Raw genomic sequence first — 20034 nt, 5'->3', positions numbered from 1 at the left:
GACCCTTGGGTCTAGGCCCGAAACGTCAGCCTCTCTGCTCCTATGATGCTGCTTGGCCTGCTGTGTTCATCCAGCCCTGCACCTTGTTGTCTCGGATTCTCCAGCATCTGCAGTTCCTACTATCTCTGATTCAAGTTTGATTAAAACCTTAGGTTAACTGGTGTAAGTGAATGATTTTAGCCATTTACTGTATTTTCTCCAAGTAATTGATAAATCTTTCCACCACTGTTACAGCTGTAGATTGGGAGAAAACATTGAGATACCAGCTGTTTACACTTATGATGTATTCATTGTATTGCTCTGGGTGAATCTTTCTTCCACAAAGAATTGATGAGTTTTTTGCTTGGTCTTTTTTGGCAGTGTTTCTCTTTGTATACCTTTCTCTCTTTTATCTTTCTTTTCTTGGCTTTGTTCTCCCAATTATTTCTCTTTCTCTGTGTCTTGCCCAAAATCCCCATGTGCATGTATTTCAGTCACACTTCAACAGAGCATTGTTGCTCTGATGCACTGCTTGCTTACGCTTCCCTTCTCTGATAGCCACAAAATTCCTAGAGAAGGAATACTACTATAGCAGTTTACTTTATGTCTGAATCCATTCAGCAGGGTCCTTGTATACTCCAATGTAGAAAAACTTTCCAAGGAACTTCACGTTATAAAATCATTTGAAAACAGGCCACATCAAGATACTTGGGTAGGCGACCAAAAATATGAACAATTGGGTATCTTTTAAGGAGGGTCTTGAAGAAAGATGATAGATAGAAAGCTATAGGGAACAAATTCTAAAGCTTATGCCGTTAACAGCTAATGACACTCAACTCCAAGAGCTTGCTATGGCCTTGGTTCAAATATGAATGAAAGAGCGCAGTTCAAGAGTTAAGGTGAGAGGGTTGCCCTTGACAACAAAGCTGGATTTGACCAGTAGTAACATCAAAGAGCCTGAGCAAAGTCAAAGTAAGTGGGAATCCGCGAAAAAACTCTATTGGTTGGTATCAAACCTAGTACCGGAAATGATTAATTGTCAGAGGTCAGTCACCTCAGCCCCAAATCATTGCTTCAGGGCTTCCTTGTAATGTTCTCTCTAGGCTGCATGGCCACATAGCTACTGAGAAACTGCACATGATTGGTGTGCCAGTGCATGGGTTCCACTTCCAGAAGCCATTGCGCATGGGCCTGAGACGTTTGCACAAAAAGTAAGAAAGAACATTGTTCCTGGAAGGTATTATTCTCAAACTGTCTTACACCTACAGGTCACAAGCCTCTCTCGTAATATTTTCCACTTCCCTAAATGAGTATAGTAGCCAATCACTGTTCACAGCAAAGCAGCCTACTTGATTGGCATCCCATTCAATGCCACCACCATCAAAACAGTAACAGCATTGGCTAGCATCAACATGCTGCTTGGCAGGATCTTGTCTGCGACCACCTATTACCTAAGATGATGAGGCAGGAGATGCAAAGGAACACACCACCTACAAATTCCCCACTAAGCTACATGCTATCCTGACTTGGAACTTTATTGGTATCCCTTCACTTACTAGGTCAAAATCTTGGAAAACCATATTTAATAGAAATGTGGGTGTGTGTATCCTTCTTGGACTGCAGTTGTTAAAGAAAGTGGCTCACCATCACTTTTCTAAGGAGAATTATGGATGAACAATAAATTCTGACTTATCTAGTGATGCCTACAGCCTATGAACAAATAAAAAGAAACAGAATTTCAAACAAACAAGCTGATAATTGAGTCAGTGGGAGGATTAGAATCAAAGACATAGATTGAGAGACATGGTAGTGACGTAGCTCTGAATGTTGGCATACGTACGAGTAGTGACTCTGGATGAGATTTTGGGCAGATGTGTAGCCAATCTTGAGAAAGGTGAGAGAATAGTGAGTGAAGAGAACAATCTCGATATCAAAAATAATGTTCCCAATTTTCTTTCTCCCCGACCTCCAAATGGCATCTTCAGAATCTCGCTAGTCAGTGAGACTACTTTGTTTGCATGTTGCTGATAACCCAACTTGCCTTACTTGTATGCCAATTCTCCTAAATTAAAAAATAATGCAAATTCTTGATGTAAGTGAGAGTAGATACCTGACTCTATCAGCTCACTGATTGCTTATCCAAGCCATTCTCCGACTGCACCCTGAGTGCAATATATCTGCATGGTCCATGCCCAGCATCCTCCTTGACCCTTGGTTCATGTAAGTCAGAAACAGCTAACCATTATGATGCCTGTTGTCAGACTAACTCACACACAACTTTAAGCTTCAACATTTCACTTTGGAGCTTGAGCATCTATGACTTACTTGCTTCTGTCAGACCACTTTGTGTGCTCATCTGTACAGGATTCATCTTCTGGCCCTTAGCCTCAATCACTTTATGCTTTCTTGAAGGATACCAGCCTGTAACCTTAGTACCTCTATCATTTTGCATGATATATAGCGAGAAACTTCAGTGGCAATTTTCTGCCAGTTGAAGAAAAGTCATATTGGATTCAAAACACTAACTCTCTTTCTGTCTCCACAGATGCTGCCAGAGCTGCAGATGGTCTGTGATTGTTTATGCCAGTTTTGTAGGCTGTACATCCCAAATACTGATGAATCATACCAAATATTATATACCTTTAGTTGTTTGCAACAAGCAAGGCACTAACCATATCCAACCAAGCCATGCTTACAAAACATGCAAGACAATGTCCAACATTACATATGATTCTGCCATCAGACAACATTTACTGGACAAACCTGAATTTGTGAAGAACTACATTGACAACCAACTTAGGATTGTTAGTTGGGCTCAGAGTGTTAGTGGACTTATGTTGGAAGCTACATATTAATTTACAGAACCTTGTTCATTAGAGACAGAAAGAACATCTACAGGCACTATGCCTGTTTCAACTCAACAAAATAGATGATTTCTCAGTGCAATACTCTGACAAATCAGAGTCAACCTGCCTGTTTTAAAATTTAGAATGGGGAGAAAAGAACATAATGTTTCTGAAATAGTGCAAGACTGAGTGGTGACAGTAGCTTCGTAACAGCAGGAGAGCAAGTGGGGTCAGCAACTTCTCAAACAACATGAGAGGGCAGATCTAGCAGCCCTGGAGTCCCTACCACCAGTTTCTACCTGTCAGAGCCAAAGTATGGCATCACAGAAATACAGATATGTGAATGGTGGGTATTTTTCTTTGACTCTTTAAATTGACCAAGTGATTTAGGAAGATAGGAACAAGAGTAGGCCATTGAGCCTGCCCTGCTTTTCAATACAATTATGGCTTTGGAACACTTCACGCATTTTACCCATCCTATCACTGTACACCATTTGTAAATCTATCAATTCCTACTTTAAGTATATTCAAAGACTAAGCTTCCACAGCCCTCTAGGGTAGAGAGATTTCCAAAGATTCATAATCCTCTAAAACATAAGTGGCATCCCTTTTATTATAAATTATATGCCTGGTTCTAGACTCCTCAATTAGGGGAATCATTTTACCTGCATCCCTTTAAGTATTTTGTTAGTTTCAATGAGATCACTTCTGGAGGATACAAGCCCCGTATGCCCAATCATTTTTCATAGGATAGTGCCAGGAAGAGGCACTTCCTCTTTGGCAATAATGTCTTTCCTGAGGGAGAGACACTAAAACTGTACACGTTATTCCTGGTAGGTTCTAACCAAGTTCCTGAACAACTGAAGCAAGACTTCGCTACTCCAGTACTCAAATCCTCTTGCAATAAAGGCTAGCATTCCATTAGTCTTCCTAAAAGCTTGTGTATCTGTACGTCAGCCTTCATTGACCACTGACATAGACACCTCGGTCCCTATATACTTCTACATTTTCCAACACCTTACCACTTAAGAAATATTCTGTACATCTGTTCCTTCTACCAAACTGGATAACCTCATATTTTTCCACATTATATTCCATCTACGATGTTGTTGTCCATTCACTGATCCTGTCCAAATCTTTTTGAAGCTGCCTTACATCTTACCCACGCCATAAATTCCCACTAATCTTTGTATTATTCACAAATCTGTAAATTCTACATTTTGTTCCCACCTACAAATCATTGATATATATTGTTAACAGCAGGAGCCCAAGAACTGAACCTTGTGGCACCCTGCTAGTCACAATCTGTTAAGGCAAGAATGGCCCATTTATTCCTACTGTCAGCTTTCTGTCCATTCACCAATCATTAATCCATGCTGCAGGATTGAGCAAAAATCCTCATCATCAAAAATACTAGACAAGACCCTGTACTTTTCTAACGTCTAAAATACTAGGGAAAAAGCCCGAGCTTAGGCTGCAACAAATACACACAGAGCCAGAATGATTTCAATCTGAAACCATTATTCAGCCTGGAATTCCAATTCACACCTCCACCCTAAGAGAACAATCAACCAAACCTAACACTCTGGACCGAAACTAGCTTTTACACTTCGGGCTACCCAGCACAGACAGCATGGAGGCCTACACAGATATCGAACGTACAACTTCAATCAAAATCCATTCACAGAGATACCTGACATTCAGCTTCAATCAAAATACATTCACACATACCCTTAACTATCAGGAATCCAATTGACCTCAAAGGAAACACCAGAAACGCAATAGGCAACGCAGGTTTGAGGGGAGATAACAGGGCACACAGTCTGTGTAACTGCCAGCCCTGATCTCACCTGGGGGAGAGCCTTTTTCAACAAAGAGCTTCTGCAGAAACAGCATCCCCACAAGCTTCCAGCCCCAACAAGCAGCTTTGGAACCAAGAACCACAGAGGCCGAACAGAGAAGTTGAGTCAGGAAGCCAAGCCAAGGGCACTATTGCAACAAAGGATATCCGGGGCGGGGTGGCAATCAAGCGTTAGCCGAAAAAGAGCTTTCAGACCTGTTCAGAGCCCAACAGCAAGAAACTCAGCAACGGACGCACTTTAAAATTGTGGTTTCCTCAGTGGTGAGCTTAAACCTCTGAAATCTCAAAGTTTCCAACCCAGCTAGCAGGGAGGGAAAGGCGGATGGTGACAGTGCATGGGACCCCAAGGGTAGGAAGCCTGATTAAATTTTCTGTAATTAAAATTGCTGTTTAAGTTCTAATAGTGTTAAATCTATGTTTAATTTAATAGTTACTGTCCTCTGTATTGATAGCATTATACTTACCTTCTATGTTGTAAATAAACACAGAGATTCTTTTGCCCTGAAACACCTGTCTACTGCCTTCTTTATTTCACATTTCCTGATTAAGTCCTGTGTCAGAACCAGGGAATTGGGGTGATTCAAACCACCTAAAAATCAGCAAATTACTGAGTACAAGTCAGAACCCTACAATGGTAGTACATTACCTGCTCTCCCAGGTACCTTAATTTTTCTAACCAGCCTTTTTTGAAGGACTTTATCAAAAACCTTCTAAAAATATAAGTATACTATGTCCATTGGCTCCCTCTTTATTAATTTTGTTAGTAGCATCTTCAAAAAACTCCAAGACATTTGGCAGGCATGATTTCCCATTCACATGCTGACCATACCCAATCAGATTGTTACCATTCAAGTGTCTTTATCATGTCCATTATAATAGATTCTACCATTTTCTCTGCGACTGATGTAAAGCTAACAGGTCTGTAGTTCCCTGCTTTCTCTGTTGCTAGCTTCGCAAATAGTGGGGTGATACTTGAGACCTTCCAATCACAGGAATCATTCCAGAATCTACAGAATTTTGGAGAAAATTACCAGGAAGTAAATAGATATTTGAAACAGTTGAGGGCTATGTTGAGCTGGCATGAATAAGGGGTTGAGGCCTAGGGCTGTTCAGCCATGACCTTGCTGAATTTTGAGGCAGGCTTGAGTGAGAAATGCCCTCCTCATCTTCATTCTTCCTTTTAATAGAACATAGAACAGTACAGCACAGTACAGGCCCTTCGGCCCACAATGTTGTGCCAACCTATTCTACTAAGATCAATCTACCCTGCATACCCTACATTTTACTACCCTCCATGTGCCTATACAAGAGCCGCTTAAAAGTCTCTAAAATATCTGACTCCACTACCACTGTCGGCAGCGCATTCCACACGCCCACCAGTCTCTGTGTGAAGAACCTACCTCTGACATCTCCCCTATCCCTTCTTCCAGTTACCTTAAAATTATGCCCCCTTGTAATAGTCATTTCCGCCCTGGGAAAAAATCTCTGACTATCCACTCTACCTATGCCTCTCATCATCTTCTAAACCTCTGTCAAGTCACCTCTCATCCTTCTTCACTCCAATGAAAAAAGCCCTAGCTTCCTCAACCTTTCCTCATAAGACCTGCCTTCCAGTCCAGGCAGCATCCTGGTAAATCTCCTCTGCACCCTCTCTAAAGCTTCCACATCTTTCCTGTAATGAGGTGACCAGAACTGAACACAATATTCCAAGTGTGGTCTAACCAGATTTTTATAGAGCTGCAGCATAACCTCACGGCTCTTAAACTCAATTCCTCGGCCAATGAAAGCCAACACACCATATGCCTTCTTTACAACCCTATCAACTTGGGTAGCAACTTTGAGGGATCTATGAATGTGGACCCCAAGATCCCTCTTTTCCTCCACACTGCCAAGAATCCTGCTATTAACCCTGTATTCTACATTCAAATTCAACCTTCCAAAATGAATTATTTCACACTTTTCTGGGTTGAATTCCATCTGCCACTTCTTTGCCCAGCTCTACATCCTGTCAATGTCCCATTGCAACCTATAACAGCCCTCCACGCTGTCCACAACTCCACCAACCTTCATGTCATTGGCAAACTTACTAACCCACCCTTCCACCTCCTCATCCAAGTCATTTATAAAGATCACAAAGAGCAGAGGTCCCAGAACAGATCCCTGCGAAACACCACTGATCACCGAGCTCCACGCTGAATACTTTCCATCTACTACCACCCTCTGTCTTCTATTGGACAGCCAGTTTTGTATCCAGACAGCCAAATTTCCCTGAATCCCATGCCTCCTTACTTTCTGAATGAGCCTACCATGTGGAACCTTATTGAATGCCTTGCTAAAATCCATATACACCACATCCACTGTTCTACCTTCATCGATGTGTTTTGTCACATCCTCAAAGAATTCAGTAAGACTTTTGAGGCATGACCTGCCCCTCACAAAGCCATGCTGACTATTTCTAATCAAACTGTGCTTTTCCAAATAATCATAAATACTATCTCTCAGAATCCTCTCCAATAATTTGCCCACCAGAGAAGTTAGACTGACTGATCTGTAATTTCCAGGATTATCCCTATTCCCTTTCTTGAACAAGGGAATGGCATTTGCCACCCTCCAATCTTCTGACACTACTCCAGTGGACAGTGAGGATGCAAAGATCATTGCCAAAGGGGCAGCAATCTCTTCCCTCGCTTCCCGTAGAAACCTTGGGTATATCCCATCTGGCCCAGGGGACTTATCTTTCTTCATGCTTTTCAAGATTTCCAGCACATCCTCCTTCCTAACATCAACCTGTTTGAGCATATCTGCCTGTTTCATGCTGTCGTCACAAATGTCAAAGTCCGTCTCACTGGTGAATAAAGAACATCTGCAGTTAACTGTTAATTACCATGAATATGTGGATTGTTCATAACAATGCCCTCTACCAGTCAGTATCCACTTGTGAACCAATCAGCACTCTCCTCTAACATTATAAATGACGTTTTTTCTGTTGTATTGGTATTGTTACAAAATGTCCTGACAAGTGCTGGATGAAAAATTATTTCTTTGTTGTCAACAATATTATTGCTCTCCATCGTAGGCTGGTATTGTTAGCATATATATATTGTTTTCTCCATCTGATTTTTAATCAAATTTTGATTTTATTGAAGCTTATTACATTTATTTAAAGATTATTTCAATGAAAAGCTATTCCATGAAAGTTTCAATCCCACTCTTACACTGTTTTCCTATATCTGTCTCTTTGCCCAGTTTTTTTCAACATACACATGGTGTGGTGTGGTTCTTGCACTGCACATTTCTAGCTCATCCAACTATCCCAGTACCTCTGGGACTGTAAATTATTTGATACTAGTAACCACTAACCTACCAGTGTTCTTGTAGTCTTTTGTATACACATCTGTGATACCATGCGTATATGTTCAATCAGTAGGAAAAAAAGATTACTTAAAGATCATCAGACAACCTTTATTAGATAAAACAGCTGCAGACACTCAGTCAAATGTGTTTTTCCTAAGATTTGTGTAAATTTTTTTCATATATCTGTGCTGCTCAATCAAAATTGCATCAACTTGTATTGTCATTAATGTAATTTTGCATTTATCAATATCCTGTTTCAATCCTCCTGTGCTGCACATGGAAGGAGGAAAGAGAGTGAATAACAAGGCCATAATTTACTCTCGGGATTTGGTTTGCATTGTAAGTCATGACAGCACAGCTAACAATACATAAAATGACATATGCAATGTGAGAAAATTTACAGCCCTTAATTCAAATTCTCTGTCACTTCTTTCTTTACAATGTTTACATTAACACCAATATGATAAAATGTAAATAATATTAATGATGGTTAAACCTAAAAGTGACGCACATTGAAGAAAGATATGGTAATGTAATCACTCTGAAATGCTCCTGATTTAACAAACAGGAGGGATAAATAAAGGCATTATACTGCACTTCCAGTACAGAATTTTCAGACTGTGCATACAAAAGTACATTAAAATGCTCGTTGGTCCATGAAGCTGTGTTTGTTGTCATGCTGTTTGCGGTTAAATTCTGTTTGATTTCCTGAAACCAGAAGTCTGGTATTGAAAGATCAATAGAAACTGTGGGGATTCTAAGCAGCAGTAAATATAAAGAAGAGAACAGTCAGTCTCCTCACTGAAGAAACAGCGTCAAAAAGAAAAATTGCAGCTGATTGTCTCTATTCTATAGCAGCTTCTTATCCAGACAGGTTATTTTTCTTCATCTAAATATTTCAACATTCCTGACTGTTTAAAACAAATGATTCCTGTAGCAAAGATTTGAGAATGACCAGATTCTACTCCTCTAAAATCATTTCTGACTCATGCAAATGTGTTTGTTTTCACCTCCACCTCCTTCCCTGGCACATTCTGAATAAAGATTGGGCTGAATATTCTGGTTCCCCACCCCTACACACACATACACACAAACACACACACACACACACACACACACACAAACACACACAGACCCAGAATAAGCTCCACCCAGCCGCCATTGATGGGAATCTTGAGGTTTACCCAAAAATATAGATGTGTCAATTTTGAGAAGCTCGTCAAAGAACTGTTGATACAGATGGGGACAGGGCAAAACAGCAATCCCTTCCTTGTTGTGATTGACGACAATTAAAACACTAAACAGTTAATCAAGTACTTGTTTGAGATGGAGATTAGGATTCTGATGGTGGTACATTGTATTCCACATGCTGTCTGTTGCTGACCATCTGATGAGAAGTGTGGAGCAATCATCATTACTCTAGGGAATCATCCTAACCCCATCAGAAGAATAGCCCTGCAAAGGAGGGCTTAATCTGTGGAAAGGGTTGTGTTTTAAGCCATGGAGATATGGACAGATGATACACTCCATGTTATAAGTCCGTGCAAGAGCTTTATTCAATACTTTAAAAGGTCTGCTCTTTCATGTTTAGAGACTTTGGTTACAGGTTAGGTTATTTTGCCCATACACCACATCCAGACTTCATCAATCACACACTGAGAACAGATACCAGACACACACTATCAAACACTGAATAAGTGAACACTACAGAGAAAGGTTGCCCTCAGCATTTGAAGGGTACAGTGGGGACTCAGTACCCAAACATCGAACGGGGTCATCACAAATGTGTGAGCAGACGGGCCAGCAGCATGGCTGCCCATCAGGATAGGGCAGACACTGTTCAATAAGAATCCTGCAGCAGGCAATGGGGACATAATGGTTAGATATTTTAGCCCAGTGAAATAAGGGACAACCCCTTCCGTAGGAAAGAGTGAGCTGCACACAGCAGGAGGGCATGGGAGAGGAGAGAGGGACAGTAACAAAACAGCAGACATATCCTTAACACAGGATCCACTGCTGAAAGCGAAAGTACCTGAAGATGTTTCAGAGACAGTAGGAACTGCAGATGCTGGAGAATCTGAGATAACAAGGTGTAGAGCTGGATGAACACAGCAGGCCAAGCAGCATCAGAGGAGCAGGAAAGCTGACACTTCAGGCCTAGAGCCTTCTTCAGAAATAGAGTCTAGGCCCAAAACGTCAGCTTTCCTGCTCCTCTGATGCTGCTTGGCCTGCTGTGTTCATCTAGCTCTACACCTTGTTATCTTAGTACCTGAAGATGATCAGGATACAGTGCCACAAAAGACTGCCTCTCTAGGCAGGTGGTCACAGAATCTGGGCATTCAATGTTGAAAATCTCTCACTTTGCAACACTGCTTGCTGTTAGCAGCCATCAGAGTCACCGTCGCTTTGAACCTCTTTGTTTCTGGCTCCTTCCAGGAATTGGCAACACATCTCAGTGGCATCTTGAAAAAGGCTGCAACTTGTCTGTTACTGGTGCCCTATTTCCAAAGACAAACAGTGCACTTATATCATGAAAGCCATGGCCACTCAGGCAGAGGGCAGTCGGGTTTATCACCATCGCTGAATTCTTTTGGATGCAAGCCATCATTGAACGCATTATCTAATGACCTAGGCTTCCAATGAACATCCAATACAACTCATCAACAGAAAAGGTTTGCACTCCTTTGACATTCATCTGGTCTGTGACCACAACAAAATCTTCCTCCATGTGTGCCCCACTTTTCAGGCAACTGACACAACTCCTTCATTCTCACCTCATCCAGACAGCATCAAATTTTCACTCAAACCACTAAAACATAGCAACAAATCCTCATGGGTAATCCCTTAGAGGCATGGACACTCACTGCCCTGAGAGCCCCGGCTAGCAGTAACCAAGCACAACCACTCACCAGGATCACAACTGAGCAGGCCATCAGGCTTCTGAAGAAGTGCTTCCACAGAATTGACCAGTCGCACAATATCCTGCAATGGTCTTTGTCACTTCAGTGGTCAGTTGCCTTCTTCATAACATCGTCCTCTGGATAGGTGTGAATCTAGATATTCGTGAGGCTCTGGATTCAAATAGTTCATCACAAGATGCACGGGAGCAGGAGGTGAAAAGAGGAGGAGGAAGTGGAGGTGGTGAGAGATGACACCAAACATAGAAATGGCCCAGATGCACAGCTAGTGCTTGTGAGGATGTCAAGAATGTCAGAGATCTCAATGCATTCATGTTTCAAATTCTGAATTGCATTGCATACCACTAAATGGAAAGGAGTCTGAAATATCTGTCCTAGCAGAACCAGGAAGATGCAGCCTTAAATGCTTACTTAATTACAATGAAGGATGCACATTTACTGAGAGGCTTTTCCCTTACTCCCACTTTGTCTTTCCCCATCCCATTATCTCTTTTAGAGTCATGGCAATTTTAAAACCAACTGCTTTCACTGAGTTTTTAGTTACCCTGAATATCTTCTACATTAGTTCGATATCTGATTACACTTCTGAGAAATGTTTGGGATGTTTTCCTATGTTAAAAGCATAACGTTAATGAAAGTTTTTTTGTTGGTCAGACTGATTTCTGCTGTTCTTTGCAGTTTGTTAACATTGAAAAATCATTAGGCAATGTTCAGCTGCATTAGGAAGCAAGACATAGCTTCTCTCTGTCTCCTCTTCTTTCATATGCACCAATTAAAACCATCTGGCTCACACCGACACAGTTTTTGTCTGAGGATTTCCTGCTGCTCTATATCATTAAATTATTTATTGATTTTAAGTGAAAGCCTTGGTTTTCTTAAACTCAAGACAAGGATACTGAGACCAAATAAGTCTGAATTTGAAATTAGGAGCCAGGTTTGTTTTCAGGTCAAGAATCTAACACTAGTGAGAAATTAGGGAAATTCATCATCTTTCAAATGGTGAGCCCCAAATTCATATGGGATCGAGTTATTTTTCCAAATAGAGCCTGTGTGGCTAGGAAAGAAGATAAATCAGATGAAGTGAGTGACTCACTGAGACTCTCCATCGTGTCTATCAGTGAAGCTGCAGGTTATCTGGAATGAGAGATTTGCATTTATTGCCAAAGCCTTTCACTTCAGCAGAAGTAGGCAATATAGCACAAATAAGCATGAGGCCTGATTCCAGGGGCATGGCCATCCTTTAAGTCTATTGATGCCAACATGGATCTAATACTGGAAACCTTGTGGGAGAGGAAAGTGTTCTTCATTCCAGGGGATAGCAAGAGCAGGCTACCAGCTAAAATTAAACAGTTTAGATCATCGCCACCATTGAGGTGGAACGTCGGGTAAAATCTACCTAGATCCAGTGACAGGAACAGTTCAATCATTTTCTCTTTCTCTGGCAAGGTGAATACAACACCAACTCTTTGCATGGGTCTCAGGCCAAACACCCTCTGACAGCTGCACAAACTAAGGAGATTCAAGGCACATACTTCTCCAGAGCATGCGTGGGGCTGTGTTCCCAAACCAATTACTGGTCCCTCAGAAGGACTCATACCTATAGTTCTGCTGAAAACCAGCCATAGTCATAGAATTATACAACACAGAAATAGAAACTTTGGTCCAACTGTTCCACTCCGAACGTATATTCTAAACTGATCTAGTCCTATTTGCCAGCATTTGGCCCATATCCCTCTAAACCCTTCCTATTCATGCACCCATCCAGATGGCTTTTAAATGTCGTAATTGTACCAGCCTCCACCACTTCCTCTGGCAACTCATTCCATACACACACCCCTCTGTGGGAATGGTTGCCTCTCAGGTCCCTTTTAAATCATTCCCCTCGCACCTTAAACATATACCCTCTAGTTTGGAGTCCCCTACTGTGGGAAAATGACTTTGGCTTTCACCCTATCCATGCCCCTCATGATTTTATAAACCTCTATGAAGTCACCCCTCAGCCTCCAACGCCCCAAGGAGGAAAGCCCCAGCCTATTCAGCCTCTCCCTATAACTCAAACCCTCCAATCATAGCAACATCCTTGTAAATCTTTTCTGAACCCTTTCATGTTTAACAACATCTTTCCCATAGCAGGGAGACCAGAATGGAATGCAGACTTCCAAAAGTGGCCGAATCAATGTCGTGTATAGCGGCAACATGGCCTCCCAACTCCTATACTCAATGCACTGACCAATGAAGTCAAGTTTACCAAATGTCATCTTCATCACCGTGTCCACCTGTGACTCCACTTTCAAGGAACTATGTACCTGCGCCACTAGATCCCTTAGTTTGGTAACACTCCTCAGGACCCTACCATTAAGTATATAAGTCTTGCCCAGATTTGCCTTATCAAAATGCAACACCTCACATTTATTGAAATTAAATTCCCTCTGCTACTCTAAAAACTTAAAAAAATGCTAGAAATCACAACGGGTCAGGCAGCATCCATGGAGAGAGAGCAAGTTAATGTTTCAAATCTAAATGACTCTTCATCAGAGCTGATGTGAAGCAACTTCACACCAACCATAATCCCAAACTAAACTAGTCCTACTTGGCTGCACGTGGCCCATATCCCTCCAAATCTTTCTTATTCATGTACTTATCTAAATGTCTCTTAAATGTTGTAACTGTACTTACATCCATCACTTCCTCTGGCAGTTCATTCAACACACGAACCAATCTCGGTGTAAAAAAAATTGCCCCTCATGTATTTTTTAAATCTTTCTCCTCTCACCTTAAAAATATGCCCCCTAGACTTGAAATCCCCCACCCTAGGGAAAAGACAACTACCATTCACCTCATCTATACCCCTCATAATTTTATAAACCTTTGTAAGGTCACCCCTCAACTTCCTACACTCCAGTGAAAAAAGTCCCAGCCTATTCAACCTATCCTTATAACCCTCCATTCCCAACAACATCCTAGTATATCTATTCTGAACCCTCTGCAGCTCCCTCATCATTGAAGATGGACATATTAGTGGAGGTTTCTCCTCTACTGAGTTGTTTAATTGTGCACCACCATTGACGACCAGATGTGGCAGGTCTGCAGAGCTTAGATCTGATCCATTGGTTATGGACTCTCTTAGCTCTGTCTATCACCTGTTGCTTATGTTGTTTGGCAAGCAAGTAGTCCTGTGTTGTAGTCTCACCAGGTTGACACCTCAATTTTAGATATGCCAGGTGTTACTCCTGGCATGTCTTCCTGCACTCTTGTATTGAATCAGAGTTGATTTCCAGGTTTGAAAGTAATGGTAGTATAGGGAACTTGTTTTAGCACAATTCAGCTGCTGCTCATGATGATGGCCCACAGCGTCTCACATATGCTCTGACTTGACTTGCTATGTCTGTTTGAAGTCAATCCCACTTAGTATGGTGCTGGTTCCATACAACACAATGGAGAGTATCCTCAATGTGAAGAAGGGACTTTGTCATCTGCCACAGACCAAATTTCTTAGCCATATCACTCAAGACCCGACCAGCTCAGCCAGTGGTGGTGTCACTCATGGTGATGGAGATTGAAGTCCCCCATCCAGAGTACATTCCACACCCTTGCTACCCTCAGTGCTTTCTCGAAAAGGTTAAAGGTGATAAATCAATGGCTTAAGAGCTATTGTATAGTTCAGGGACTCAGGTTTTTGGACAGATGGAATGTATTTTGGGATAGAAAAGACCTGTTCAAAAAGGATGGGTCTAACCTAAAGTGGAAAGGGATTAATATCTTAGCAGGGAGATTTGCTCATTCCATTAAGGGAGATTTTATTTTGATAGCGAGGAGAAGTGGAAGAATTCTAAGCAGCAGTGTAAACAGAAGGATTGATGGGGAAGGCTCTGAATGTGAGGAGAGCACGTCGCTTGGAAAAGAAAGACAAGAGAGAATCAGAGAAGTCAGTGAGGCTCCAGTGAAGCATTGGTGTGCTTGTTATTTATATGCCTCGGTTTGCTGGGGTGGTTGGAATCACTTCCAGTTCTGTTTTTCAGTGGTTTGTATATCGGGTCCAGTTCAATGTGTTCATTGATGGAGTTCTGGTTAGAATGCCAGGCCTCCAGGAATTCCCCAGCATGCCTCTGTTTGACTTGTGCTATTATGGATGTGTTGTCCCAGTCAAATTTGTGTCCTTCTTTGTCCGTGTGTATTGGGCTCAATACACACAGTCAAAGAAGGACACAAATTTGACTGGGACAACACATCCATAATAGCACAAGCCAAACAGAGGCATGCTGGGGAATTCCTGGAGGCCTGGCATTCCAACCGGAACTCCATCAACAAACACGTTGAACTGGACCTGATATATAAACCACTGAAAAACAGAACCGGAGGTAATGCCAACCACCCCAGTAAACCAAGGCATATAAATAACAAATGGGACAGAATGCCAATGCTTCACCAGAGGTGCACTGACAATATTACCTAGTAGGGTGACAAAATGCCTGCAACCAAACACACTAGCTCGGCGAGCAAGTGTACAACCTCAATAATGGGGGATTTTAATTTTCTAAACATTGCCTGGGACTACCATAGTGTTAAATGTTTGGATGGTGAAGAATTTGTCAAATGCGCTCAAGAAAATTTTCTTTATTTATATATGGGTATTCCTACTTGAAAAGGAACAAAACTAGACCTTCTTTTGGGCAATAAGGCAGGGCAGGTGACTGAAGTAAAAGTTGGGGAATACTTTAGGTCTAGTGATCATAATTCTATTAGTTTCAAAATGGTTATGAAAAAGAATGAGGCTTCCATAAAAGTTAAAGTTTTTTAGTTGGTGCAAAGCAAATTGTAATGGTAGGAGACATGAACTTTCAGAAGTTGTTTGGAGTAAACTGTTCGCAGGTAAAAGGACGTCTGACAAGTGGGAGGCGTTCAAAAGTGTAATGACGAGAGTTCAGAGGCATTTTGCTCCTGTTAGAGTGAAGGGTAAGGCTGGTAAAATTAAGGATCAATGGATGAATAAAGATATTAAGGTTCTAGTCAAGAACAAAAGAGAATCTTATTTTAGATATAGACAACTTGGTTCAATTGCATCTCTTAATCAATATAAAGAGTGAAGAGGCATTCTTAAGAGAAAAATCAAGGGGCCAAAGAGGGGATATAAGATAGCATTGACAGATGAGGTTAAGGATAACTCAAAGAGATTCTACAAATACATTAAAAGCAAGAGGGTCACTAGAGAGAGGGTAGGACCTCTTATAGATCAAGGAGGTCATCTTTGTGTTGAACCCCAGGAGATGGGAGAGATACTAAATAAATATTTCGTGTCATTTTTTTATTGTAGAGAAAGAAATGGCATCTGGAGAATGCAGAGAAATAAACTTTGATGTTTTAAAAACGGTTTTCAGTATAGAAGAGGAAGTTTGGGAGCTCTTAGAGAATATACAGGTGGAAAAATCGCTAGGACCTGATCTAATGTATCCCAGAATGTTATGGGAAGTAAGGGAGGAAATTACAAGAGCCCTTGCAGAAGTATTTGCATCATCTATAACTACGGGTGGGGTGCCTGATGACTGGAGGGCAGCTAATGTTGTACATTTGTTTAAGAAATACTGTAAGGAGAAAACAGGGAATTATAGACTTGTGAGCGCAACTTCAGTTGTGGGTAAATTGTTGGAGGTGATTATAAAAGATATGATTTATGGACATTTAGAGAGGCAAAAATTGATTAGGGATAATCAGGATGGTTTTGTGTGAGGAAAATCCTATTTCACAAACTTTGTAAGTTTTTTGAGAAAGTTACCAAAAGAATCGATGATGGAAGAGCAGTAGATATTGTTTATTTGAATTTTAGTAAAGCCTTTGACAAGGTTCCGCATGGTAGACTAATTAGTAAAGTTAGGCATGTGGGATTCAAGGTGATATTGTCAATCAGATACATAATTAGGTTAAGGCAGGAGACAGAGTAATGGAGGAGGGTTGCTTTTTGGACTGGAGGCCTGTGACTGGTGGTGTTCAACAAGGATTAGTTCTGGGCCCTCTTTTGTTTGGCATTAATATAAATGATTGGGATGAGAATATAGAAGGCATGGTTCGTAAGTTGGCGGACGACACCAAAATTGGTGGCATTGTAGACCGTGAAGAAGGTTTACTTAAGATTACAAAGGGATCTTGATCAAATGGGTCAATGGGCTGAAAAATGGCAGATGGAGTTCAATCTGGATAAATGTGAGGTATTGCATTTTGGCACAACAAACAAGGGTAGGGCTTATACAGTTAATGGCAGGGCCTTGAGTAGTGTTGTAGAACAGAGGGACCTAGGGGTGCAGGTACATAATTCTTCGAATTTTGCATCACATATAGACAGGGTGGTTAAAAAGGTGTTTGGCGCACTTGCCTTCATTGCTCAGTCCTTTGAGTATAGGAGTTGGGAAGTCATATTGAGGTTGTACGGGTCATTGGTGAGGCCTCTTCTGGAGTATTATGTCCAGTTCTGGTCACCCAGTTATTGAAAGGAGTGGGTTCAGAAGAGATTTGCCAGGATGTTGCCGGGTTTGGAAAGTTTGGGTTATAAAGAAGGGCTGGGACTTCTTTCACTGGTTGAGGGGTGACCTGATAGAAGTTTATAAAATAATGAGAGGTATAGATAGAGTTAATGATAATTGTCTTTTCCCTAGGATGAGGGATTTCAAGACTAGGAGGTACATTTTTAAGGTGAGAAGAGAGAGATATAAAAAAGACATAAGAGGCAAAGTTTTTACACAGAGGGTGGTTTGCATGTGGAATGAACTTCCTGAGGAAATGGTGGATGCAGGTACAATTACAATGTTTAAAAGACATTTGGATGGATACATGAATAGGAAAGGTTTGGAGGGATATGGACCAGGAGCAGGCAGGTGGGACTAGTTTAGTTTGGAATTATGTTCCGCATGGACTGGTTGGACTGAAGGGTTTGTTTCCATGGCTCTATGACAAAGGGGTATTCAACATGGAGGAGTACTGGAAAGATGTATGTGGTATTCAGCAGGTTTCCTTGCTCATGTTTGATGTGATTTATGAGAATTCATGGGATATGGGACAATTTCTTCTATTGTACACTTCCACCTCTGTCCTGCTGGTGGGCCAGAGCATACCCAGGAATGATGATGGTGTTTGGAAAATTGTGAGTAAGGTATCATTCAGTGTGTGGAATTATTTCAGGCTATTGCTTGACTAGCCTGTGAGACACCTCTGACAGTTTTTGTATGAGACCCCATATGTTGGCAAGGAAGACTTTGCAGGGTCAACAGGGATGAGTTTTCTTTCCGGTGCCTAGGTTGTTGTCAGGCTGTTCATCTGATTTCATTTCTTATTTGAGACTTTATGGTAGTCGATACAACTGAATGGCTTGCTGGGGCCATTTCAGAGGACAATTAAGAGTCAACCACATTGCCATGGGTCTGGAGTCACATACAGGCCAGAGATGGACATTAAAGGAAGGGCATTAGTGAACCAGATAGATTTTATAACAATTTGTTTCATTGTTATCATTAAACTCATAATTCAGGAACTTTTTTTATTGGACTCAAATTACACCATCTGGTCCCCAGATCTCAGAATAACTACTCCAGTGACAATACCACCACTCATTCAAAGGACTATAAGATATAGGAGCAGAATTGGGCCATTTGGCCTATCGAGGCTGCTCCACCATTTGATCATGTCTAATATGTTTCTCAACCCCATTTTCCTACCTTCTCCACATAACCCTTGAACTGTTTACTAATCAAGAACCTATATATCTCTGTCTTAAATACATTCAATGACTTGGCCTCCACAGCCTTCTGCAGCAATTAGATCCACAGATTAACCACTTTCTGGCTGAAGATATTGCTCCTTATCTGAGTTACAGTTTTAGAGTCATACAGAACAGAAACAGGTCCTTGAACTCAACTCATCCATGCTGACCAGATTTCCTAAGCTGAACTAGTCCCATCGGCCCATATCCCTCCAAAACTTTCCTATTCATTTAACTCTCTGTGATGATGCTGTGCCTTTAAGAGGTTATTTTGTCCTTTTCTTAAGAGAGATGAAACGAGAGGTGAGGAGCTGTCTGTAAGAAAGTAAACATTTGTGAGCCCTTGGAGATTTTTTTGAAGTTGGAATAATGGAAGCGACCAGGCTGGATGTGGCCAGCTCTCACAGACCAGACTTTCTAGTTTTTTTTAGTTTTTAGGTTCACCTTTAAGGAATTGTTGTTGCAGGCTTGAAGTAGTAGAAGCTATCTTTTCCCACTCTCGGTTACAGCTGGAAGCTGGGGTTTCTCTCTGCTGTTGGGTTACCTGTGAGACAATTCTACTTTTCTGAATTTTCCTTTTTGCCAAGGGATGTGTTTATGGAATGTTACAAAATTGGAACAGTTAATTAGTAACAGTCAATGTATCTATTATTGGTTAAGTTTTCTAATCGAGTTAAGTTATTCTAAGTTCTTCTCGTTTGCTTGTATTTTAATTATAGCGTTTAAATAAATTGTGTATTTTGCTTAATGGTGAGTTGTTTGACAAAATGAGTTGCATCTGGAACATAGTACCTAACATTTACCTTTGAAATAAAATTACGGTCTAGGCTACCATCTGAATATATTTTGAGAGTGGTCTGGTCTGGTCCATAACACTGTCCAAATGCCTTTTAAATGTTGTAATTGTACCTGCCTGTTCCACTTCCACTGGCAGCTCGTTCCATATACACATCACCTTTTGTGTGAAAAAGTTGCCCCTTGGGTCCCTTTTAAATTTTTCCCCTCTCACCTCAAACCAATGCCTTCTAGCTTTAGACTCCCCCACCCTGGGGAAAAAAACAGTTCACTTTCAGACTATGTCCTCAGGACCATGGTCCTGGAGTTTAATGGTTTTGGATTTAATGGTGCATAATGAGAAACAGCTAATGAATAACCTCGCTGTGAAATGGTCTTTGGGAAATGGCAATCAAAATATGAAATAATTTTAGATTGAGTTTGAATATGACATTCTTCATTTTATAACTAGGGTCTTAAATCTAATCAAAGGAAGCTATGAGGGTATGAGGGGCAAGTTGGCTAGAATGGGTGTGAAATACACTGTAAGATTTAATG

The sequence above is a fragment of the Rhincodon typus genome, chromosome 1, assembly GCF_021869965.1.
Source record: "Rhincodon typus isolate 14 chromosome 1, sRhiTyp1.1, whole genome shotgun sequence".
NCBI lineage: Eukaryota > Metazoa > Chordata > Chondrichthyes > Orectolobiformes > Rhincodontidae > Rhincodon > Rhincodon typus.
Note: the sequence above shows the minus strand (reverse complement) of the source record.